Raw genomic sequence first — 26165 nt, 5'->3', positions numbered from 1 at the left:
TATAGTTTATGGGAAAGGGGAAAGGATAAAGCCTTGTCTGAGGGGTTAAAGCCTGAAGAAATCAAGGGTAAAGACAAAGAGGAAGATATATTCTTAATAAAAGATAATAGTAATCAGGTTGATGCTTCGGCAACATTATTATCTGAGAAATCTTCGTCTGATACTGCGGTGGGAGGCCCTCTTGATTCTCATGATCCACAGAGGCAAGTATCTGTGGGGGATGATTTTATTCTTCCCAATATAGACATGGAAACTCAGAAGAGGCAGTCAGACATTGCACATAATATAGTCTTGGATCATACCAATACCCAAGACGTATTGGTAATGCCAGGGCTTCATCTCTATAGTAGTACCCCCTCCAATAAATCAGAGGGTTCCATGTCTCAGGTAAATTCTTCATCAAGCCCTGTTTTTAATATGAACAATACTCTCCCTAGTTCTCCTACTGGAAATGATAATATAATATCTAAATCTCTGTTTTCCCTAGAACACCTTCTATCTTCCATCCTACAATTATTGGAAAAATTTGTCGGCGGCTCAGATTGTGTCCTTGATACAGTAACCCAAATACTTAGGGTATTACTAAATATTAAATTTGGGACTGAATCTGGTTCACATCATGAGTCTGCTAACTCAGATGGGAAAGTGGGTAAAGACAAGAAGTTCGTAAATGAGTTCGAAGGTGTACCTTTAGCCTTAGACATAGCTCAAGCTGATCAAAATAAGTACTCTCAAGATTCCAATAGTAAAAAAATAGGGGTTATTTCGGGGAGTAATCCGGCTGGCAAATTAAAATCAGCCAGTGGCAATTGTATTGCCGAACTTGATGAGGAAATAGAAACCCTGACCGACTCCGATAAAATGTTAAATAAAGATCTATTTCCCATCTTCACACCACAAATAAATAAAGAGAAAGAGGTTATCGCAGATCTTTCAAATAAGGAGAAAGGGGTAGTAATAGCCAAACAAAAAAAGCAAAGAGAAAAAAAGAGAAAAAAAGAGAAAACCAACTCGTAGATTCTTTAAAAAAAGACCGAGAAAAATCAATTTTGAAGAACACCTTGAGATTTTGACTGAAAAAATTTCGCCCCAAAACTCTGTATCAAACTTACCTCAAGAATTAATTGGTCAAACTAAACCTGACAAAGTTGTCATGACCATTGATCCTTCAGGGTTTTCCAATTACCCTGAGTATGGGGAACAGATTATTACTGCAAATGGTTCAATACCAGTTCTTAACCCTTTAGCTACACCCTTTCCGGATATGATTGAAATTGAACATGTCCCTAAATCAACCATTTCTGAAAAGGAAAGTGTTGATACTGTTTTCTTAGATTTTGTACCTCTTTTTGATTCTGATTTTATTTTAAACAGATCCGTACTCCTTAATTGTTTTCGAGAGATTGAAGGTTTGAAATTAATTCAGTCAAATGATATAGATGTTGTGTCACTTTTAGGCCTTGAAGTTGGGAAGATATCAAGGGTTAAATTTTATTCAAAACTAGTATTGAATCATATTCTACGATGGTCTGAAGAATTACAAATAAGGGGGATTGATGTTACCCCTTTCTTCCTTGTGGATACACGTAATAAAATATCTACAAACTTGTCGATAGTCCATGGAGTAACCACAGGCATCACAGATCGGTCCTCAATAAAAACTGAGGAATTAAAAATCTGTGTATCGAAAAATGAACGACAAGTGATTTATAAAAATCCTTTACCCTCCCAAACAATTTTGGAAGAAGATGATTCCAAATGGAGCTGGTTACCCGGTGTTCTGTCAAGTAAATCCACCTCTGCTCCTAAACCGTATTCCAATTTTTAACATCGATTTAAAAATAATCTCATGGAATACGGCAGGATTAAAAAATAGTCCCGATTTTTTTTTATATTTGCACTCCTTAGAAGCGGACGTAATTTGCCTACAGGAGACTTGGGTGGATGGGAAATTCTTGGCGGAAAAGGATTATTTTGTGTTGGTTGGTAGCGCAGTTCCCTCAAGGAGAGGTCATGCGAAGGGAGGACTGGCTTGCCTACTTTCCAACAAGATCAAATGGCACTATACTCATTATCTAGACCCCAACAATCTGTTCCAGGCAATATCATTGTTAAACTTAGTTAAGGATGACCCACGGAAATCACTTGTACTGATAAATGCCTATATCCCCCCTGATGCCTGCTTTAATGTAGGTTTAAAGACGATCTTCTCCTTCAGCAGTTAATCAAAGGTAGATAGGACACTTGTAACCACGTTGCCAGGAGATCTGTTGAAAAACCCTCATAAACGCTGTGTATTTAAAAAGCGGTTTATCTTGATTCTCCTCTAGTAGGAGGAATCCACACGAGAGACTTTAAGCTCTACACAGTCCTCTCTTTATGACTACACCAAGCACTCTAGAAAACCCCGTAGGAAGCATGGTTTCCGCGTCCAGAGGGCAGAGCCAGCACAAGACGCGGAACCTGCTTCCTTCGCGGGTGAGAACAAAGAGCTAAGCACCTTTTCCGACTTCAGTACTACATTAAGATCGGGTTAAGTAATTCGACTCTTTCCTTTTCCCCTTTATACTGCGTATTTAGCCTGGGACTATTAAGTCCGTTCCCTTTGAAGGAAAATAGCAAGATCGCTTTCTAGGTAAGAGAAACCTTCACGTATATACGGGTTCTTTATCATGCAAAACACCGGGTTTTACGCGTTTAATAATGTTTTGGCTGGTGTCCTTCTCTGCCTGTCTCTGCTTTCTCCCTCACTCACAGGTTCACGGAGAATCCACCAATATAGACAGGTAAACGAATTCCCATTACAATTGGCCTATTTTATATAGTGACTCACGATGGGCTTATTTGTTTGGATTGATTTATGAACTAGCCTGGTGTACAACTAGTCCTTTTGCAATATATATGATCATATGATATGAAAACATGCGTTAGCCCGAGTGAAACATTGTGAAAAGTAAAACTAAGATTGTGTGTGCTTTTGAACATCCCAGGGTTAGCGATCACTACAAAATACTATCATGTTTCATCACCTACCTTTACTTAATATTTAGTATTAGTAGTGCGATGTCTTGAATTGAAACTTGTCATTTGGCACATAAGGCGTAAACAACATTTTCTTAATTATTGTGCTATATTAGATATATATACACATGAAGTATTGCTCTCTCTTTTAATTCGCCACCAGCATTTCCTTGAGCAGTAAGTGAATAAATATCACGCATGTAAATTACATATGCAATTACCACGATAAACTTAAATCACCCCATAATATTTCTTGTTTGTTTCAGGTGGAATTAATTATGAACCACAGTGGGTAAGACTAAAACTTTAGAACCCGCTTCATACTACACAATTTGTGCTAGTACTTTTAACACTCTATGTTATATGTTTTGTCCTGACGAAGGCTCCATAGACCCTTTTGGGCCAAGTGAGCTGAAACATGTCGACGTATGTAACCAAAAAGTGATATGCTTGAGACTCAATAACTCGGTCCGTATAGCATACCCATCTTCTATATTTTTAAATTAGTTGTCCAACAACAAAATAAAGTACGGGTGTTGCTTGGAGACTATTTTTATTTAAGAAAAACCTGTTTGTGGGGTTACATTTGGAGATCTCTGGAGACTACCACGTTACACCAGAGACTGCCTCGGGTGAGGCTGGCATGGTGCACGTTGTCAAACCCTATGATAAATGCCACAACGCTAGTGTGGGGCGGAGAATCAAGATAAACCGCTTTTTAAACACAGCGTTTATGAGGGTTTTTCAACAGATCTCCTGGCAACGTGGTTACAAGTGTCCTATCTACCTTTGATTAACTGCAGATGACCCGGGGAACTGATAGGACAATCATTCCTCCTCCCTTCTTTTGATAATTACGATCTTCTCCTTCATACAGAATCTTCTTGACTCTGAGTCCCCTCCTTACATTTTGTTACTAGGGGACTTTAATTGTAAAATTTCAAACTGTAGCCTTGATTTGCTCAGGAATAAACTTAAGGAGGAATCACTTCAGATACCGCGTGCCCTATTTCCTGGGAATATTAAGACCAATAAGAGAGGGAAATTACTTTTGGAGGGAATATTAGAGGTAGATAGTATAATTATAAATGGAAGGCTCCCCTCGGACATTCCGGCTAATTTCACACACAAATCTAAGAACAGTGAATCTATCCTCGATTATGTGATAGCAGGTAATACCCTTTTCTATCTCCTGAAAGATCTGTTAGTATGTAATACAGAACTTAGTGACCATAAGGTATTGGTTCTTATTGTAAACGTCAATCCCCCTCCTACGGATACATGGCACATTAATAGTGATTTGGTAAATTTTGGAGCCATTTCGGGGAGATGTTACTGGAATTTTGGGGCTATTAGGAGTTTAGCGAGTATTTTGGAGTCTACTGTAGAGAATTTGTTGCAATGGGACGGAAATGAGCTATTATGCTTTGGCAATTTCTTGAAAGTAGTCATTGCAATAGCAAAAAAACCTCATCCTGCAAAAAAAACCAAATAATCCCAAACTGTCTTCGATATTTACAAATTGAAATAAACAAATTGGTTAGGGATCAATATCTTTTTTATACTCTTGAAAGATACCATAAAATAGCTCTTCTAAGAAGAAGGAAAATGAGGATGAAGGCCAGATTGAAGAGAGAGAACGAAGATTTCTTGTGGATTAAACTTCGGGAAGCCTCCTATAGGGGTCAAGCTAGGGTATTCTGGTCGATAATTGGTGAGGGTTGTGGTCTAAGATCTAGACCCTCTCCAATCTCTATAGATGAGCAGATTTGGTTGATTACATCGAGCAATTATATAGTAATAATGATTCGACCCGTGATAACGATATACTATACGTGGTTAATCATATTTATGGCCCTCCGTCCGAGAAGGACATTGAACTAGCCATCAAGGGCTTGCGTTCTTCGGGCGCGATGGGTCCGGATGAACTCCCTATCTCGGTGATAAAACAACAGAGTGAGCTACTGAGTAAAATTATTTTTCCAGTTTTTAAATTTTGTTTTGTTAGTGGAACTGTTCTTCCCTCCTGGAAAGGGAGCATATTAGTCCCCCTCTTTAAGAAAGGAGCTGGAGACTTGCCACAAAACTACCGTCAAATCGCTCTTTTAGATGCTATAGGTAAGGTTTTCGCAAAATGTCTTCTTAACTTGATTAATGACTGGGTGCTTAAGGCTGAAATCTTACCCCATGAACGGACCGGGTTTAGGCAAAGGCACTACTTTCAGCCCACTACTGATTCTTGAAAGTAATTATAACCGTACTTACCAGTAACTTGAATTTCGTTCTATAGGATATCATTGCCTGCTATATAAAATATATATAAATTAAACAATATATACAATTTAAAAAAATGATACAATTTCAATATTTCTTAAAACATTTTTTTTCAATTTATTTAAAAAATATGTATGTAATTTAAAAAATAAAATATATAAAAATAAATAGTTTAAAACAATGTAGTAAATCAGTATGAAAAAAATATAACAATTAATACATTCAAAAATTATCATTTACAAAACCTTTGAAATTCACTGAAAAACCCATAGGTTTCAGCCACGTTATAGTTAGGAATTAGCATTTAAAAAAACCTTTGAAATTCACTGAAAAAAACATAGGTTTCACACATGTTATAGTTAGCTGGACATTTCACTCATACAAAACCATTGAAATTCCCCCGTTATAGTTAGTTCAGCTAACTATAACTCCCGTGCCCGTAATGCACTGCTGAAGACGTCACATATTACATCACTCATGACATGGTCAGTGACATCACTCATGACATCACTCATGACATCTCAAATGACATCACTCATGACATCACTGATGACATCATCCTTGTGAAAGAGTGGCAGACCTCCTCTCACCGTAATATAACCATTGATACACAGACTCAAAAATAGAAACTAACATTTTCAAAGAAATAGAGATACCAATACCAGTTACAACAACCTATTCAGTAATTCCAACATCTACATACACATCAACTCATTCACCAACAGTTCTATATAGTTACTCATACATGTACTCACTCATCATATGTACTCATACACCTATACATCCTGTTACACACCGACACTCATCCATAGAGTTACTCACACACATACTCACACATGCAAATAAACTATCAAACATCCATTTACTTGCATATACAGCTATAGACACACCATTACACTTACTTCTACAGAAACGTACACATACTTACTCTCTTAAACAACCACTTATAGAAACACATACTTATTTATACAGGAACTCTTCCAATCTCTCACTCTCACATATACTCACTTATATACATCAATACTCACATATATTAGTTTAAAACATATGTAGTTACTCATTAATATACTATTGAGACAGTCATTCACTCACTAACACACCCATACACACACTCACCACCCATACAGTCCTGCACACATGCTGTCTTCAAAACACATACAGTGAGTCAGTCATTCATGCATCTATGCGCTAAGTAATACCCCCACCAAACCATACGGACACTCATACTGATACTTAAAAAACCAACTAAAAACCCATATAGACACTCATGTAGCTACTCACCAACCCATGCAGCCACTTATACACAAAGTGAGACACTGATACATATATTTACATATTTAAACATTACTCGCTAATACATGTATGTTTTTTTTCAGTGAATTTCTAAGGTTTTTTAAATGCTAATTCCTAACTATAACGTGGCTGAAACCCATGGTTTTTTCAGTGAATATATATATATATATATATATATATATATATATATATATATATATATTCACTGAAAAAACCATAGGTTATAGACCATATATAGTTAGGAATTAGCATTTACAAAACCTTGAAAATTCACTGAAAAAACCATAGGTTATAGACCATATATAGTTAGGAATTAGCATTTAAAAAACCTTATTTTACTCACACAAAACCATTGAAATTCCATATATAGTTAGTTGCACTAACTATATATCGCGCACCTGCAATCCACTGCTGATGATGTCACATATTACATCATTCATGACATGGTCAGTGACATCACTGATGACATCACTGATGACATCTCAAATGACATCACTGATGACATCACTGATGACATCTCATTTGACATCAATGACCACATCACTGATGATATCATTCATGTGACAATACAATGCATCTCCTCACATTTTAATATAACCTCTGTTTCACCCAGTGTTAAATACAGAATATAATTTTTGAAACCATTGACACACCAATACTAGTTACTACATACGCACTCACTGATTCCTACGTCTACACACACCTTCACTCATTCACCCATACTATCATTCATACATACAATCACTCATCTTTACAACACTATCATATGCACTCATACACCTATACAGACACTCACAGTCTGCCACTCATCCATGGAGTTACTCACACACCTAGTCAGTCCTGTAAAGAATCAATGACACTTCCATTTTCTTGTCTATACAGTTAAACATAGAGCACCTTACATTTTCAAACATATACTAACACATACTTACCTTGTTATACAATCATTGATACAAGTACACATTGATCTGCACAGAGTCACACACCTCCCAGCCAGCCACACACACACTCAGTCTCCCATACAAATACTTGGACAATCAATCAGTAACCCATATAGTTAATCATATAGCTACTGATCAAAACATGCAGCAGTTTACAGAACAACAGACATAATGATGCACAAATTAAGACACTTTAGTCACTAACCCATGCACTCAGTGAGACACATTTAATCACTCACTCATGCATTCAGTCATGCACCTACTAAATCCTTTGTCCAGACACTTATACTTCCACTCATTCTTCAATATGTAAGACACATTTTAACTTTACAGAAACATACAGTCACTGGATGTTGTCATCAGTGATGTCATCAGTGATGTCATTTGAGATGTCATCAGTGATGTCATCAGTGATGTCACTGACCATGTCATGAATGATGTAATATGTGACATCATCAGCAGTGGATTGCAGGTGCGCGATATATAGTTAGTGCAACTAACTATATATGGAATTTCAATGGTTTTGTGTGAGTAAAATAAGGTTTTTTAAATGCTAATTCCTAACTATATATGGTCTATAACCTATGGTTTTTTCAGTGAATTTTCAAGGTTTTGTAAATGCTAATTCCTAACTATATATGGTCTATAACCTATGGTTTTTTCAGTGAATTTCAATGGTTTTTTAATAGCAAATATCATAAGCTGTCGAATGTCAAGTACGTGGTAAGTGAAAACATTTTCGTGTTTATGCACACTGATCTGCTTTGAATGGTGCCCCCCCCCCTCATTTCTATTAGGAGTACTCTCTCTTTGCAGATAGTGAAAGGTAGTTAACGCAGGTCTTTGCCCCCATTGTAATCCGTCGTGCCTGCTTCTCTCTCCATTTGATTCATTGTTATCCAAGTATTTACTGTTTTAGAATTAGTTCTCTTTGGTTCATTCTCTATTTACAAACAAACACAGAGTCGCAATACTCTGTTTAGTCTTTGCAGATAACGAAAAATCGTGTAAAAAAAAAGAAAAAGAATCGAGCAAAATCAGTAGGCCACTAATGGGATCTCTTTTTGACCTCGCAAAAATAGAAACATTAGGAACAACCCCTCATGACAAATACAAAACTAGTGAGATGAACTGAACTCCACACAATGATGGCTGCAAAACAGCTCGGCTCCGCCACCCACCCCGCCCAAAATAACGATAAAGAACGGCTGCCATGATTGGTTGCGGAATGACCACGACGGAGCTACGAAATGGTGCTGCTCTCATGCTAACCCCAGCTTCAGTCTGAAACATCCAGAAACACTGTAGACTACCAATTCGATCAGTTCCGGTAGCGCCCCAATGTAACCCGGTAGAGAAGAACTAGCCCTCCCCTCTTTGACTGATGGTTCTTGTTGCCTGTCCCTTCTGTTGTCATTTAACAGAACTATTTAGCCTGCTGAAAGGGGTTGTGTTCCGACCGCTGGTTGGTGGAGACATTTTGACTATATTCTGTACCTGCGTTGTCGCGTAATGCGTCATATGACGCGCCGCGTTAGCGCATCCGGAAGTCATCCGGGGCGCGCAGCGCGTAACGTAAGCATAACAAGTCATGTGACTTGTTAATAAAACTTTTCATTGGTTCATTTTACTTTTCTTATTGTAATGATGAAAGGCTTGATCATATGACCTAAAAATTACGCTTTTCATTACTTCCGAACATTATTTTTTCTTAAATATATGTTATAATGTTCCAGGCTAATGTACTTTCCCGGAAATTTTACAACTGTCCTGCAAGTAAAATATATTCTTTTTTCGAGAAAAAGAGCGTTTCTTCGTCCCATGACGGAGCCGTTGAGCAAAAGAGGGTCGACCTGCTGTCTTAGTCGCCGATACGCCTGAATATGAGATTCTTATCGATCACTTTATGTTGCAGGAATAGAAAACACAACAGCCCTTGACCATTTATCTTTACTGCGTTCCTTCGTATTATACCTTTTACCCTTCATGTAATTGGTCTGCTTTATTTCACTTGCCTTTTAATGATTCTAAAACAGTGACTATTATTAAAAACTTTACCAATGTATATACTACTACCATGTTTTCTTTTAAAAACCTTTATTGTGAAAATTTCATTATACAAATACGAGCCTATAACCACGTGGGCCGGCCACGGAGCAAACTGTAATCGTATATGATGAATAGACATTTACACTGTAGAGGAACGTAACGGGCGGGCCATTAGGTTGCAAGAACTAAGGTGTCTAACAGTTACGGAATCGGTGGACGTACATTTTATAATTAAAATACGACAGGGCCAGTTACAATAAAATTATCTAGATATACATTTGCGGGCAAGTACCATGGGTGACGTTAATTCGAACTTTCAACAGTACAGTAATCAATAACACATCAGAACTTAATATCAATAGGGATGTCGAAATATTCAATCAATTCTCGTCCCCGCCCGCCATGTGCTTCAAAACTGCATACGTATCTCGTGATTTCAAGGTTCTGCAACCAGTACACAACAAGGAGTTACGAGTCCCATTTATTCTGGCGCCATTTTGGGCGAGGACGGGCAGGTCCAGGATATAGTCAAAATGTCTCTACCAACCATCGACTATGATGATGTTCATATGCTGTATTTATTAGAGTAACACTCAGATGTCCACATGAAATAAATTTGCCACAATCTAAACATGTCATTTTAATCTTTCCAAAGTTCTTCTAAATATTTGGGACCGTTTCCCTTGCCTCTGAAGCTCTCAGTGCCACTTCTTTGATGAATGTACTAGCAGGTCAGGGGTTCTCCTCCAAATCTCTCTTTTATGCAGCACTATAATTAATTGTTGCCACCTCTCCATATGACGATGCATGGTATAGTTACCACAACTATATTTTTTTTCGGTTCCTCTAGAGAGTTCATCGTGGCAGATGAAGCGTGTAACGTACCGGGCATTTACCTTTTTTTGCATGTACAGGAAAGGAAAAAAAAATCGAGCGTCCGAGTTCTAAGGTGTCCCAGGGCCATTTTAGTGGACCAGGCCCAAATCCAAAGAACAGGCCGCCATTTTGAGAGTCCTGTTGCAGCCGCCTGTCGCTGTAGCATCAAGAGCAGCCGAAACTCAGCTGAATGGCAACTGAAACGGTAAAGGGGCGCCCCACTACAGCAGACGAGCCAGGCCCAAATCCAAAGAACTGCTATCTCACAGGCTAATGGGGCGACCCACGCCGAGTTTCAGCATTGTAGGATGACCACACAAGTACAGCAACTTGCTAGACATCACCTCGGTGCCATCCGGATCTCGGCGCCCCACTGCAGATGAAGTGCCTCTCAACTATGAAACCACCACGGTGACATCCGGATCTTGGCGCGTTGTGCTGCCTTCGGCCTATTCGCACATCGGTCCGCTACTGACGCCATCTCACAGGCTAATGGGGTGACCCACGCCGAGTTTCAGCATTGTAGGATGACCACAGCAACTTGCTAGACATCACCTCAGTGCCATCCGAATCTTGGCATCTCAACGCCTAGTGGTATCTTCCATACAAAAAATATTGTTACGCTGCCTTTGGCCCCATTCGCACACCAGTCCGCAACTTAGACATCACCTCGGTGCCATCCGGATCTTGGCATCTCAGCGCCTTGTGGTGTCAGTCAGAAAATATTGTTGTGCTGCCTTCGGCCTATTCGCAAATCCAAAGAACTGCTATCTCACAGGCTAATGGGGCGACCCACGCCGAGTTTCAGCATTGTAGGATGACCACACAAGTACAGCAACTTGCTAGACATCACCTCGGTGCCATCCGGATCTCGGCGCCCCACTGCAGATGAAGTGCCTCTCAACTATGAAACCACCACGGTGACATCCGGATCTTGGCGCGTTGTGCTGCCTTCGGCCTATTCGCACATCGGTCCGCTACTGACGCCATCTCACAGGCTAATGGGGTGACCCACGCCGAGTTTCAGCATTGTAGGATGACCACACCAACTTGCTAGACATCACCTCAGTGCCATCCGAATCTTGGCATCTCAACGCCTAGTGGTATCTTCCATACAAAAAATATTGTTACGCTGCCTTTGGCCCCATTCGCACACCAGTCCGCAACTTAGACATCACCTCGGTGCCATCCGGATCTTGGCATCTCAGCGCCTTGTGGTGTCAGTCAGAAAATATTGTTGTGCTGCCTTCGGCCTATTCGCACATCGGTCCGCTACTGACGCCATCTCACAGGCCAACGGGGCGCCCCACGCCGACTTTCAGCATTGTAGGATGGCCACACCAGTACCACAACTTGCAAGACACCACCTCGGTGCCATCCGGATCTTGGCATCTCAGCGCCTTGTGGTCTCTTCTACACCGGAAATATAGTAGAAAATATTGTTGCGCTGCCTTTAGCCCCATTCACACATCAGTCCGCTACTGACACCATCTCACAGGCCAACGGGGCGCCCCACGCCGACTTTCAACATTGTAGGATGGCCACAGAAGTGCGACAACTTACTAGACACCACCTCGGTGCCATCCGGATCTTGGCGCGTTGTGCTGCCTTCGGCCTATTCGCACATCGGTCCGCTACTGACGCAAACTCACAGGCCAACGGGGCGCCCCACGCCGACTTTCAGCATTGTAGGATGGCCACACCAGTGCGGCAACTTCCTACACACCACCTCGGTGCCATCCGGATCTTCGCGCGTAGTGAAGCTGCAGCAGCTGCAAATAAGCTTCAGACAGTGTTACAACCGCTGCTCAGAACTCTCAACTATGACACCACCTCGATGCCATCCGGATCTTGGCGCGTTGTGTTGCCTTCGGCCTATTCGCACATCGGTCCGCTACTGACACCGCCTCACGTGCCAACGTATTTTCTCCACATTTTATACCCTATGCCGCATAACAGGTCATGTGACTTCTTTATAAAACTTTTCATTGGTTCATTTTACTTTTGGTTTCCTAATGATGGAAGGCTTGATCATATGACCTAAAAACAACACTTTTCATTGGATGAAAACTTTTTTTTCCCCCCAAACGATGAAAGCCCCACCTTGTTTCTGGATGTTTCAGACTGAAGCTGGCGTCACCATGAGAGCACCACCATCTCGTAGCTCCGTCGTGGTCATTCCGCGAGCAATCATGGCAGCCGCTCCCCACCAGAAGCCTGCAGGAGTCGGGGCCCCCAAAACTTTTGATGAATTCTCAAGGCGGAGGGGACGCTTTCGAGAATGGGGTCCAAGACCTAGCAGACAAGCGTCCGATTTCCAAGGTGTCCCAGGGCCATTTCAGTGGACCAGGCCCAAAAAGGAAACAGCCTGCCGCCATTTTGAGAGTCCTGTGGCAGCCGCCTATCGCTGCACCGCAAGAGTGGGCGCAACTCAGCTGAATGGCGGATTTTGACACAGTGGACCAAAAGCGGACGGAATGGCAACTGAAACGGTAAAGGGGCGCCCCACTACAACAGATGACACTCCACCTGGAGAGGCCCGTTCACGCCGCCTCCCCCGGGGCGCCCCACGCCGTTATTCGGAGCAGCATTGTAGGATACCAAAACCAGTGCGGCAACTTACTGGACATCACCTTGGTGCCATCGTTCTGCTGCCTTGGAACTATTCGCACAACAGTTTGCTACTGATGACCCACCCCCCGCGACGCCCCACGCCGTTATTTGCTGGGTGGCAACTTACTAGACATCACTTTTGTGTCATCTAGATTTCGGCGCGTTCTGCTGCCTTGGAACTATTCGCACAACAGTTTGCTACTGATCACCCACCCCCCGCGACGCCCCACGCCGGAAATCTGGACGTTGTGCTGCGTTGGGACTATTCGCACAGCCGACCGCTACTTCGTTGTTTTTCTCTAAAAATGTTTATATGTTATTACTATTTTTGTTTTCTTGTATATATTTATAAATTATTAAAGTTTTATAATCTTACTACTTTGTCGGAGTGCTATATATTTTTAATGTGACACATAATTGTAAAAACTTTGATGTACAAAGAGTCATCCCTGGAATCTTCCGCTTCACGCTCGGTCCCCTCCCCAATCACAATACAGGATGGTTTTCAGATAATAGCAACGCTTCTGCTGTGACGGATCTCATCGAGTGTGGGCCTTGATCTACTATAACTCCTTTGAAGACGGGTGATTCTTTACAGCTGTGGCCATAAACTACATCTGCAGGGCTAGCTGATAGCCTAGGACCGGCCTGGACAATCGGACACAGAGGAAAAGGAGTGTCAGAGGGTGCGGTAGTGAATAGGGCGAAAGGGAGGTGTCGGGCGGGCACAGGGTGTGATTCTCAGGGAAGAACAGCGCAGATGGGGGGAGGTTTATTACCCATGCATAAGACAGAGAGCGGGGGTGACCACTGCCTGGGGGAGATGCTTGCGAGGGTGGGGAGCCATGGTAAGGATCGACAGCGTTCACAGAGTGGATCTGGTCAAGGCATCTAAAATGGCTGCCGTGCACGACAAAAGTGTGGCATTTGAAAAAAGACAAGATGGCGCACACAATGTTTTTCAACAATTCCTGATTTCCTTCGAATCGAACGTTAACAGACGTTGGGGCATATTACCAAAGTTAAGCGATATTTATCCCTAACGATGCATTGCAAAGATTTTTTTACCGTCAGAAATTATCGCAGATAAACCTTGCTATTATCAAGGTTTATCGCAAATACGATAAAAAACGAGCGCAATGCATTAATGTCGCTGAAAACTCCGCGATATTCATGCATTACCGAGCTAATGCTCTTAGCCATGTTATCCACCTCCCATTGGATAACATGGCTAAGAACTGCTCAGGGCAGCTGTTAGTTTTTGGAGATATTCGCGCTTATCTCGAATATTTCCAAAAGTTGATAATAGGAGATAGCGATGTTAGCGACTGTTTCCAGTCGCTAACATCTTGGCATGCCCACTTTGCATGTCATTAGTGATAAATATCACTCACATGCAAAGTGGGACCCAAGATGGTCGCTATCTCCTACTAGCCGTCGCTAACTGGTGTTAGCAACAGCTAGGTAATACACATATAATTTTATCTCCGCGAAGCGGAGCGCTGTTACAGATATATATCTTGTTTTTGAACGTTAATTTCTCAAAATGCACTGAAGCACATATATTGAGACATAGCAAAGGCACATCGGGCTACCAGTCCCTAATATTTTACCAAGTTTCGTGCAAATCCATTCAGCCGTTCGATTATTATTATTATTATTTTTTTTTGCCCCGCGGGGCCCTTTTAAAACCTCCACATCAAACCTAGGGGGTCAGCGAGGATCTACTATGCCCCCTTATGGTCATCAGCCGTTCGATTATTATTATTATTTTTTTTTTTGCCCCGCGGGGCCCTTTTAAAACCTCCACATCAAACCTAGGGGGTCAGCGAGGATCTACTATGCCCCCTTATGGTCATTTGCCCCTTCGCTTTGGCCTCCTCTTGTCTCTCGATCCTACCGAGAGACAAGATGGCGGCCGCTACGTACTGTTTGGAATGTTTACAGACACCGGAGAGCCAATCAGCTTCGCTTCGCAAAGCTCCGTAACGCGAAAAGTACGCGAAGCGGTGCGCTGTTACAGATATATATCTTTTTTTGAACGTTAATTTCTCAAAATCCACTGAAGCACATATATTGAGACCTAGCAAAGGCACATCGGGCTACCAGTCCCTACAATTTTGCCAAGTTTCGTGCAAATCCATTCAGCCGTTCGATTATTATTATTATTATTTTTTTTTGCCCCGCGGGGCCCTTTTAAAACCTCCACATCAAACCTAGGGGGTCAGCGAGGATCTACTATGCCCCCTTATAGTTATTTCCCCCTTTGTTTTGACCTCCTCTTGTCTCTCGATCCTACCGAGAGACAAGATGGCGGCCGCTACGGACTGTTTGGAATGTTGACAGACGCCGGAGAACCAATCAGCTTCGCTTCACAAAGCTCCGTTGCGCGAAAAGTACGCGTCCTGGGCCGCTGCCCAGTCCGCTGTTACAGATATATATCTTTTTTTAAACGTTAATTTCTCAAAATCCACTGGAGCACATATATTGAGACCTACAAAAGGCACATCGGGCTACCAGTCCCTACAATTTTGCCAAGTTTCGTGCAAATCCATTCAGCCGTTCGGGCTAAAAGTGAGGCCAACCGCCCTATGGAAAACTCAATGTTAAAAACACGTTTTGGGACCCCCCTTTTTTCTCGACCCCCCCTGGACGAAACCCCCCCCAATTTTCAGGGGCTGCTCAGAAACAAAATGTGCCATTTTCCTGAAAATTTCAGCCAATTCCGTCCACAAACGCCAAAGTTATTAGACATAGAATTTTCAAAAAACCCATAGAGAAAAAATCCTAACTATATATACCTACTGGCGACCGCCAGTAGGTAATATATATATATATATATATATATATATATATATATATATATATATATATATATATATATATATATATCCAGTAGAAGGCTAGGAGTAGCCGAAACGCGTAGACCGTTAATTGATGCACTTTAATTTTCACATGGTGTGTGAATAAAATATCTTAAAAACTAACCTGTTGCAGTGCCGTGACTCCGTCCATGAAGACTTGTGGTGAGGAGAGACGAAGGGAATATATATATATATATACATATATACATATATATGCATATATAATATATATATATATATATATATATATATATATATATATATATATATATATATACTAGCTTACCCATCGCGCTTTGCTGTGATCTCCGAAGAAAGGAAATTCAAGGAAACTCGTTATGATAACATTCAATTTACATTGTGTCATTTTTATTGAAACTTATTCATTTTAATATGGAAAACATTTCAAAGTGTCGTTTTAATTCTATTTATTTTTTCGAGTGCTTGTGGATACACAATTTTTTGTTTTTCCGTCTGGTGCGTACATCAGTATTCGAAAGATTATGAGGGCCCTGGGGGGCCGATATTTTAAAAAAAAACTATGCCAGAAACCTTCGCGGGAGTGTACTCAACAACTTCCCAAAGTTTCCTGGCGATCGGATGAATGCTGTTTTAATTCTATTTATTTATTCGGGTGCTTGTGGATACACGATTTTTTGTTTTTCCATCTTGTGTGTACATCAGTATTCGAAAGATTATGAGGGCCGTGGGGGGCGCGATATTTAAAAAATATTTATGCCAGAAACCTTCGCTGGAGTGTACTCAACAACTTCCCAAAGTTTCATGGCGATCGGATGAATGGTGTTTTAATTCTATTTATTTATTCGAGTGCTTGTGGATACATGATTTGTTGTTTTTCCGTCTGGTGCGTACATCAGTATTTGAAAGACTATGAGGGCCCTGGGGTCCGATATTTAAAAAGAATTTATACCAGAAACCTTTGCGGGAGTGTACTCAACAACTTCCCAAAGTTTCATGGCGATCACATGAATGGTGTAGTAATGCATAAAGGACAAACAGACAGACATATATTCGTTTTTATATATATACTAGCTTACCCGTCGCTCGTTGCTGCGATCTCAGAAGAAAGGAAATGTAAGGAAACTTGTTATGATAACATTCAATTTACATTGTGTCATTTTTATTGAAACGTATTCATTTTAATATGGAAAACATTTCAAAGTGTTGTTTTAATTCAGTTTTTTTATTCGAGTGCTTGTGGATACATGATATTTTTTGTTTTTCCGTCTGGTGCGTAGATTAATAAATCAGAAGGTTTTCCGACGCGTGAGCTGGCCACATACAGTTGACCATTTGAGAAGCACGGATTCTCCAAATCTAGTCCACACACTTGCAGCGATTGTCCTTGTGCTTTGTTCATGGTCAGTGCAAAAGCGAGTCACACCAGAAAGTGTAAACGTTCAGTATTGGCAAAATTATGAGGGCCCTGGGTGGCCGTGGGGGGGGGGAGATATTTAACAATTTTTTTATTATTTTTTTTTTGGCCAGAAACCTTCGCGAGAGTGTACTCAACAACTTTTAACACATTCTTTTCTTTTTTTTGTTTAGCCAGAAACCTTCGCGGGAGTGTACTCAACAACTTCCCAACGTTTCATGCCGATCGGATGAATGGTGTAGTAATGCATAAAGGACAAACGGACATACTTTGGTTTTTATATATCTATCTATATATATATTAATTTCCTCTAAACTGCAAATTATAGTCTGCTGTCTTTAAAAATAATTTGGACATGTGTGTGTATATATATGATGAAATTCAATTACTCTTTGAGACTCTGCTGTTTATTTATTGAATTTTCTAAATAATCAAATTTGGAGTTTTTTAATATATGTACGTATGTATATATATCATTGTTGAGTTTTATACAGTGTAATATAATATTTATTGTATTATTAGTTTTATGAATTACACCTAATGTTGAAGGGTTTTATTAGTTTAACTGGGTTCTTAGTTTGGCTAGTAATTTTCTTTGGCAGGGGTGTGATGAATTTCCCTTGAAAAATTAATGTCTATTATGATGTGTATTCTCTACTTATGATGGTTATATAACAGATATTGACAATATTGCTTATGATTTGCGGCATTTTTTAATTCCAAAGCAAATTTTCTGTAGGCATTTGACATCGGGCTTTGCTCATTTTTTATTATATATTCGCATTTGCTCTTCTGATTTTAATTGGTAATTTTTGGCTAAATACTAGGGTTATTTTTGTATTTAGTCACTACACTTTGGGTGTACCTCAATGTTGGCTCCTTTATTCTCCCTCGAAATACAATGTTTAATGAGAGACAGATTTTTTGCTGCTACTTATAGTCTATTTGGGCACTAGCCCCGGAGTTATAACTGTAAATAGCATGTATTTATTTGTGTTATTTATGAGCACTTTTCAACTTTATAGTCTGCTCTCTATTTCTATACGTTATTGGGAGTGTCTACATTGTAGCCATGAGGTATTTAAGGGCGTGGGCTTTTTCAGCATGCCATGTGATCAAGGCCGGGGCAACCTGGTTGAAACGCGTCATGTTGATGGAAAAGAAAATTGCACTTTAAGAATACTACCTTTGGTTGTGGTCCGTTCCTGATTCGAGGCACCGGGTGGAGATTTTTGCCTGCTGTTGTGCTTCTCAAGGACTTGGTTGTCATATATATATATATATATATATATATATATATATATATATATATATATTCTCCTTCCAAAATGCTCTGCAGCAAAAGGATCACTCGGAAGCAGGTAGGTTATAAACCATCATTTATTGCGTGTGCAGGAAGAGTCAGGTCCCGTCCCTTTTACTTGCAATCCCGACGCGTTTCAGTGCTGTCTGCACTTTCTTCTGGGGAAACAAATGTCAATGTGGCCAAGGCAGGTTCCGCTTTCTTTTGTAGTAAAGTTTCATTAATGGCTTAGTAGCACGTGATCCTTCCTACTGGATTCTGGGATATGAAGTCTTGTCTGCCATAATAATTTACCCTCAGTGGGTTCCGCATGTGCATATTATTAAACAAGTTCGTAGTGGCTGCAGTGAACCACCACGATGTTCAGGCACTTCAGTGTGCCCCGTTCTCTGACTCTGTCCTCATTGATGCTGCAGCCTGCTCCCGCCTTACTCAGCAGTGGTAGTCACAGCGAGACGGCCCCTTCCTCCAACGGCTCCCTCCTTCACTGTCAAGGCGGTGCTCCTTTCCACGACGAAGCTGTCGTGTGTAAATTTTCCTTCCAAAATGCTCTGCAGCAAAAGGATCACTCGGAAGCAGGTAGGTTATAAACCATCATTTATTGCGTGCGCAGGAAGAGTCAGGTCCCGTCCCTTTTACTTGCAATCCCGACGCGTTTCAGTGCTGTCTGCACTTTCTTTTGGGGAAACAAATGTCAATGCGGCCAAGGCAGGTTCCGCTTTCTTTTGTAGTAAAGTTTCATTAATGGCTTAGTTTACTGCAGAGCATTTTGGAAGGAGAATATATATATATATATATATACATATATATATATATATATATATTACCTACTGGCGGTCGCCAGTAGGTATATATAGTTAGGATTTTTTCTCTATGGGTTTTTTGAAAATTCTATGTCTAATAACTTTGGCGTTTGTGGACGGAATTGGCTGAAATCTTCAGGAAAATGGCACATTTTGTTTCTGAGCAGCCCCTGAAAATTTGGGGGGGGTTCGTCAAGGGGGGGCTGAGAAAAAAGGGGGGTCCCAAAACGTGTTTTTAACATTGAGTTTTCCATAGGGCGGTTGGCCTCACTTTTAGCCCGAACGGCTGAATGGATTTGCACGAAACTTGGCAAAATTGTAGGGACTGGTAGCCCGATGTGCCTTTTGTAGGTCTCAATATATGTGCTACAGTGGATTTTGAGAAATTAACGTTTAAAAAAAGATATATATCTGTAACAGCGGACCGGGCAGCGTCCCAGGACGCGTACTTTTCGCGCAACGGAGCTTTGTGAAGCGAAGCTGATTGGTTCTCCGGCGTCTGTCAACATTCCAAACAGTCCGTAGCGGCCGCCATCTTGTCTCTCGGTAGGATCGAGAGACAAGAGGAGGCCAAAGCGAAGGGGCAAATGACCATAAGGGGGAATAGTAGATCCTCGCTGACCCCCTACGTTTGATGTGGAGGTTTTAAAAGGGCCCCGCGGGGCAAAAAAAAAAAAAAATAATAATAATCGAACGGCTGAATGGATTTGCACGAAACTTGGCAAAATATTAGGGACTGGTAGCCCGATGTGCCTTTGCTAGATCTCAATATATGTGCTCCAGTGGATTTTGAGAAATTAACGTTCAAAAAAAGATATATATCTGTAACAGCGCACCGCTTCGCGTACTTTTCGCGTTACGGAGCTTTGCGAAGCGAAGCTGATTGGCTCTCCGGTGTCTGTAAACATTCTAAACAGTCCGTAGCGGCCGCCATCTTGTCTCTCGGTAGGATCGAACAGCTGAATGGATTTGCACGAAACTTGGCAAAATTGTAGGGACTGGTAGCCCGATGTGCCTTTGCTAGGTCTCAATATATGTGCTTCAGTGCATTTTGAGAAATTAACGTTCAAAAACAAGATATATATCTGTAACAGCGCTCCGCTTCGCGGAGATAAAATTATATGTGTATTACCTAGCTGTTGCTAACACCAGTTAGCGACGGCTAGTAGAAGATAGCGACCATCTTGGGCCCCACTTTGCATGTGAGTGATATTTATCACTAATGACATGCAAAGTGGGCATGCCAAGATGTTAGCGACTGGAAACAGTCGCTAACATCGCTATCTCCTATTATCAACTTTTGGAAATATTCGAGATAAGCGCGAATATCTCCAAAAGCTACCACCTGCCCTGAGCAGTTCTTAGCCATGTTATCCAATGGGAGGTGGATAACATGGCTAAGAGCATTAGCTCGGTAATGCATGAATATCGCTGAGTTTTCAGCGATATTAATGCATTGCGGTCGTTTTTTATCGTATTTGCGATAAACCTTGATAATAGCAAGGTTTATGTGCGATAATTTCTGACGGTAAAAAAATCTTTGCAATGCATCGTTAGGGATAAATATCGCTTAACTTTGGTAATATGCCCCAACGTCTGTTAACGTTCGATTCGAAGGAAATCAGGAAGTGTTGAAAAACATTGTCTGCGCCATCTTGTCTTTTTTCAAATGCCACACTTTTGTCGTGCACGGCAGCCATTTTAGATGCCTTGACCAGACCCACTCTGTGCACGCTGTCGATCCTTAGCATGGCTCCCCACCCTCGCAAGCATCTCACCCAGGCAGTGGTCACCCCCGCTCTCTGTCTTATGCATGGGTAATAAACCTCCCCCCATCTGCGCTGCTCTTCCCTGAGAATCACACCCTGTGCCCGCCCGACACCTCCCTTTCGCCCTATTCACTACTGCACCCTCTGACACTCCTTTTCCTCTGTGTCCGATTGTCCAGGCCGGTCCTAGGCTATCAGCTAGCCCTGCAGATGTAGTTTATGGCCACAGCTGTAAAGAATCACCCCTCTTCAAAGGAGTTATAGTAGATCAAGGCCCACACTCGATGAGATCCGTCACAGCAGAAGCGTTGCTATTATCTGAAAACCATCCTGTATTGTGATTGGGGAGGGGACCGAGCGTGAAGCGGAAGATTCCAGGGATGACTCTTTGTACATCAAAGTTTTTACAATTATGTGTCACATTAAAAATATATAGCACTCCGACAAAGTAGTAAGATTATAAAACTTTAATAATTTATAAATATATACAAGAAAACAAAAATAGTAATAACATATAAACATTTTTAGGGAAAAACAACGAAGTAGCGGTCGGCTGTGCGAATAGTCCCAACGCAGCACAACGTCCAGATTTCCGGCGTGGGGCGTCGCGGGGGGTGGGTCATCAGTAGCAAACTGTTGTGCGAATAGTTCCAAGGCAGCAGAACGCGCCGAAATCTAGATGACACGAAAGTGATGTCTAGTAAGTTGCCACCCAGCAAATAACGGCGTGGGGCGTCGCGGGGGGTGGGTCATCAGTAGCAAACTGTTGTGCGAATAGTTCCAAGGCAGCAGAACGATGGCACCAAGGTGATGTCCAGTAAGTTGCCGCACTGGTTTTGGTATCCTACAATGCTGCTCCGAATAACGCCGTGGGGCGCCCCGGGGGAGGCGGCGTGAACGGGCCTCTCCAGGTGGAGTGTCATCTGTTGTAGTGGGGCACTCCTTTACCGTTTCAGTTGCCATTCCGTCCGTTTTTGGTCCACTGTGTCAAAAGCCGCAATTCAGCTGAGTTGCGCCCACTCTTGCAGTGCAGCGATAGGCGGCTGTCACAGGACTCTCAAAATGGCGGCAGGCTCTTTCCTTTTTGGGCCTGGTCCACTGAAATGGCCCTGGGACACCTTGGAAATCGGACGCTTGTCTGCTAGTTCTTGGACCCCATTCTCGAAAGCGTCCCCTCCGCCTTGAGAATTCATCAAAAGTTTTGGGGGCCCCGACTCCTGCAGGCTTCTGGTGGGGAGCGGCTGCCATGATTGCTCGCGGAATGACCACGACGGAGCTACGAGATGGTGGTGCTCTCATGCTGACGCCAGTTTAGTCTGAAACATCCAGAAACAAGGTGGGGCTTTCATCGTTTGGGAAAAAAAAAAAGTTTTCATCCAATGAAAAGTGTTGTTTTTAGGTCATATGATCAAGCCTTCCATCATTAGGAAACCAAAAGTAAAATGAACCAATGAAAAGTTTTATAAACAAGTCACATGACCTGTTATGCGGCATAGGGTATAAAATGCGGAGAAAATACGTTGGCACGTGAGGCGGCGTCAGTAGCGGACCGATGTGCGAAGAGGCCGAAGGCAATACAACGCGCCAAGATCCGGATGGCACCGAGGTGGTGTCATAGTTGAGAGTTCTGAGCAGCGGTTGTAACACTGTCTGAAGCTTATTTGCAGCTGCTGCAGCTTCACTACGCGCCAAGATCCGGATGGCACAGAGGTGGTGTCTAGTAAGGTGCACTGGTGTGGCCATCCTACAATGCTGAAAGTCGGCGTGGGGCGCCCCGTTGGCCTGTGAGTTTGCGTCAGTAGCGGACCGATGTGCGAATAGGCCGAAGGCAGCAGAACGCGCCAAGATCTGGATGGCACCGAGGTGGTGTCTAGTAAGTTGCCGCACTGGTGTGGCCATCCAACAATGCTGAAAGTCGGCGTGGGCGCCCCGTTGGCCTGTGAGATGGCGTCAGTAGCGGACCGATGTGCGAATAGGCCGAAGGCAGCACAACGCGCCAAGATCCGGATGGCACCGAGGTGGTGTCTAGTAAGGTGCACTGGTGTGGCCATCCTACAATGCTGAAAGTCGGCGTGGGGCGCCCCGTTGGCCTGTGAGTTTGCGTCAGTAGCGGACCGATGTGCGAATAGGCCGAAGGCAGCACAACGCGCCAAGATCCGGATGGCACCGAGGTGGTGTCTAGTAAGTTGTCGCACTTCTGTGGCCATCCTACAATGTTGAAAGTCGGCGTGGGGCGCCCCGTTGGCCTGTGAGATGGCGTCAGTAGCGGACCGATGTGCGAATGGGGCCAAAGGCAGCGCAACAATATTTTCTGACTGACACCACAAGGCGCTGAGATGCCAAGATCCGGATGGCACCGAGGTGATGTCTAAGTTGCGGACTGATGTGCGAATGGGGCCAAAGGCAGCGTAACAATATTTTTTGTATGGAAGATACCACTAGGCGTTGAGATGCCAAGATTCGGATGGCACCGAGGTGATGTCTAGCAAGTTGCTGTACTGGTGTGGTCATCCTACAATGCTGAAACTCGGCGTGGGTCGCTCCATTAGCCTGTGAGATGGCGTCAGTAGCGGACCGATGTGCGAATAGGCCGAAAGGCAGCACAACGCGCCAAGATCCGGATGTCACCGTGGTGGTTTCATAGTTGAGAGGCACTTCATCTGCAGTGGGGCGCCGAGATCCGGATGGCACCGAGGTGATGTCTAGCAAGTTGCTGTACTGGTGTGGTCATCCTACAATGCTGAAACTCGGCGTGGGTCGCCCCATTAGCCTGTGAGATGGCGTCAGTAGCGGACCGATGTGCGAATAGGCCGAAGGCAGCACAACGCGCCAAGATCCGGATGTCACCGTGGTGGTTTCATAGTTGAGAGGCACTTCATCTGCAGTGGGGCGCCGAGATCCGGATGGCACCGAGGTGATGTCTAGTAAGTTGCCGCACTGGTGTGGCCATCCAACAATGCTGAAAGTCGGCGTGGGGCGCCCTGTTGGCCTGTGAGATGGTGTCAGTAGCGGACTGATGTGCGAATGGGGCCAAAGGCAGCGCAACAATATTTTCTACAATATTTTCGGAGTAGAAGACACCACAAGGCGCTGAGATGCCAAGATCCGGATGGCACCGAGGTGATGTCTAAGTTGCGGACCGATGTGCGAATGGGGCCAAAGGCAGCGCAACAATATTTTCTGAAGAGAATACACCACAAGGCGCTGAGATGCCAAGATCCGGATGGCACCGAGGTGATGTCTAAGTTGCGGACCGATGTGCGAATGGGGCCAAAGGCAGCGTAACAATATTTTCTGTATGGAAGATACCAGTAGGCGTTGAGATGCCAAGATTCGGATGGCACCGAGGTGATGTCTAGCAAGTTGCTGTACTGGTGTGGTCATCCTACAATGCTGAAACTCGGCGTGGGTCGCCCCATTAGCCTGTGAGATGGCTGTTCTTTGGATTTGGGCCTGGTCCAGTAAAATGGCCCTGGGACACCTTAGAACTCGGACGCTCGATTTTTTTTTCCTTTCCTGTACATGCAAAAAAAGGTAAATGCCCAGTACGTTACACGCTTCATCTGCCACGATGAACTCTCCAGAGGAACCGAAAAAAAATATAGTTGTGGTAACTATACCATGCATCGTCATATGGAGAGGTGGCACCAATTAATTATAGTGCTGCATAAAAGAGAGATTTGGAGGAGAACCCCTGACCTGCTAGTACATTCATCAAAGAAGTGGCACTGAGAGCTTCAGAGGCAAGGTAAACGGTCCCAAATATTTAGAAGAACTTTGGAAAGATTAAAATGACATGTTTAGATTGTGGCAAATTAATTTCATGTGGACAGATGAGTGTTACTCTAATAAATACAGCATATGAACATCATCATAGTCGATGGTTGGTAGAGACATTTTGACTATATCCTGGACCTGCCCGTCCTCGCCCAAAATGGCGCCGGAATAAATGGGACTCGTAACTCCTTGTTGTGTACTGGTTGCAGAACCTTGAAATCACGAGATACGTATGCAGTTTTGAAGCACATGGCGGGCGGGGACGAGAATTGATTGAATATTTCGACATCCCTATTGATATTAAGTTCTGATGTGTTATTGATTACTGTACTGTTGAAAGTTCGAATTAACGTCACCCATGGTACTTGCCCGCAAATGTATATCTAGATAATTTTATTGTAACTGGCCCTGTCGTATTTTAATTATAAAATGTACGTCCACCGATTCCGTAACTGTTAGACACCTTAGTTCTTGCAACCTAATGGCCCGCCCGTTACGTTCCTCTACAGTGTAAATGTCTATTCATCATATACGATTACAGTTTGCTCTGTGGCAGGCCCACGTGGTTATAGGCTCGTATTTGTATAATGAAATTTTCACAATAAAGGTTTTTAAAAGAAAACATGGTAGTAGTATATACATTGGTAAAGTTTTTAATAATAGTGACTGTTTTAGAATCATTAAAAGGCAAGTGAAATAAAGCAGACCAATTACATGAAGGGTAAAAGGTATAATACGAAGGAACGCAGTAAAGATAAATGGTCAAGGGCTGTTGTGTTTTCTATTCCTGCAACATAAAGTGATCGATAAGAATCTCATATTCAGGCGTATCGGCGACTAAGACAGCAGGTCGACCCTCTTTTGCTCAACGGCTCCGTCATGGGACGAAGAAACGCTCTTTTTCTCGAAAAAAGAATATATTTTACTTGCAGGACAGTTGTTAAATTTCCGGGAAAGTACATTAGCCTGGAACATTATAACATATATTTAAGAAAAAATAATGTTCGGAAGTAATGAAAAGCGTAAATTTTAGGTCATATGACCAAGCCTTTCATCATTACAATAAGAAAAGTAAAATGAACCAATGAAAAGTTTTATTAACAAGTCACATGACTTGTTATGCTTACGTTACGCGCTGCGCGCCCCGGATGACTTCCGGATGCGCTAACGCGGCGCGTCATATGAC

This window comes from Lissotriton helveticus, chromosome 9 (genome assembly GCF_964261635.1).
Source record: "Lissotriton helveticus chromosome 9, aLisHel1.1, whole genome shotgun sequence".
Taxonomy (NCBI): Eukaryota; Metazoa; Chordata; class Amphibia; order Caudata; family Salamandridae; genus Lissotriton; species Lissotriton helveticus.
Note: the sequence above shows the minus strand (reverse complement) of the source record.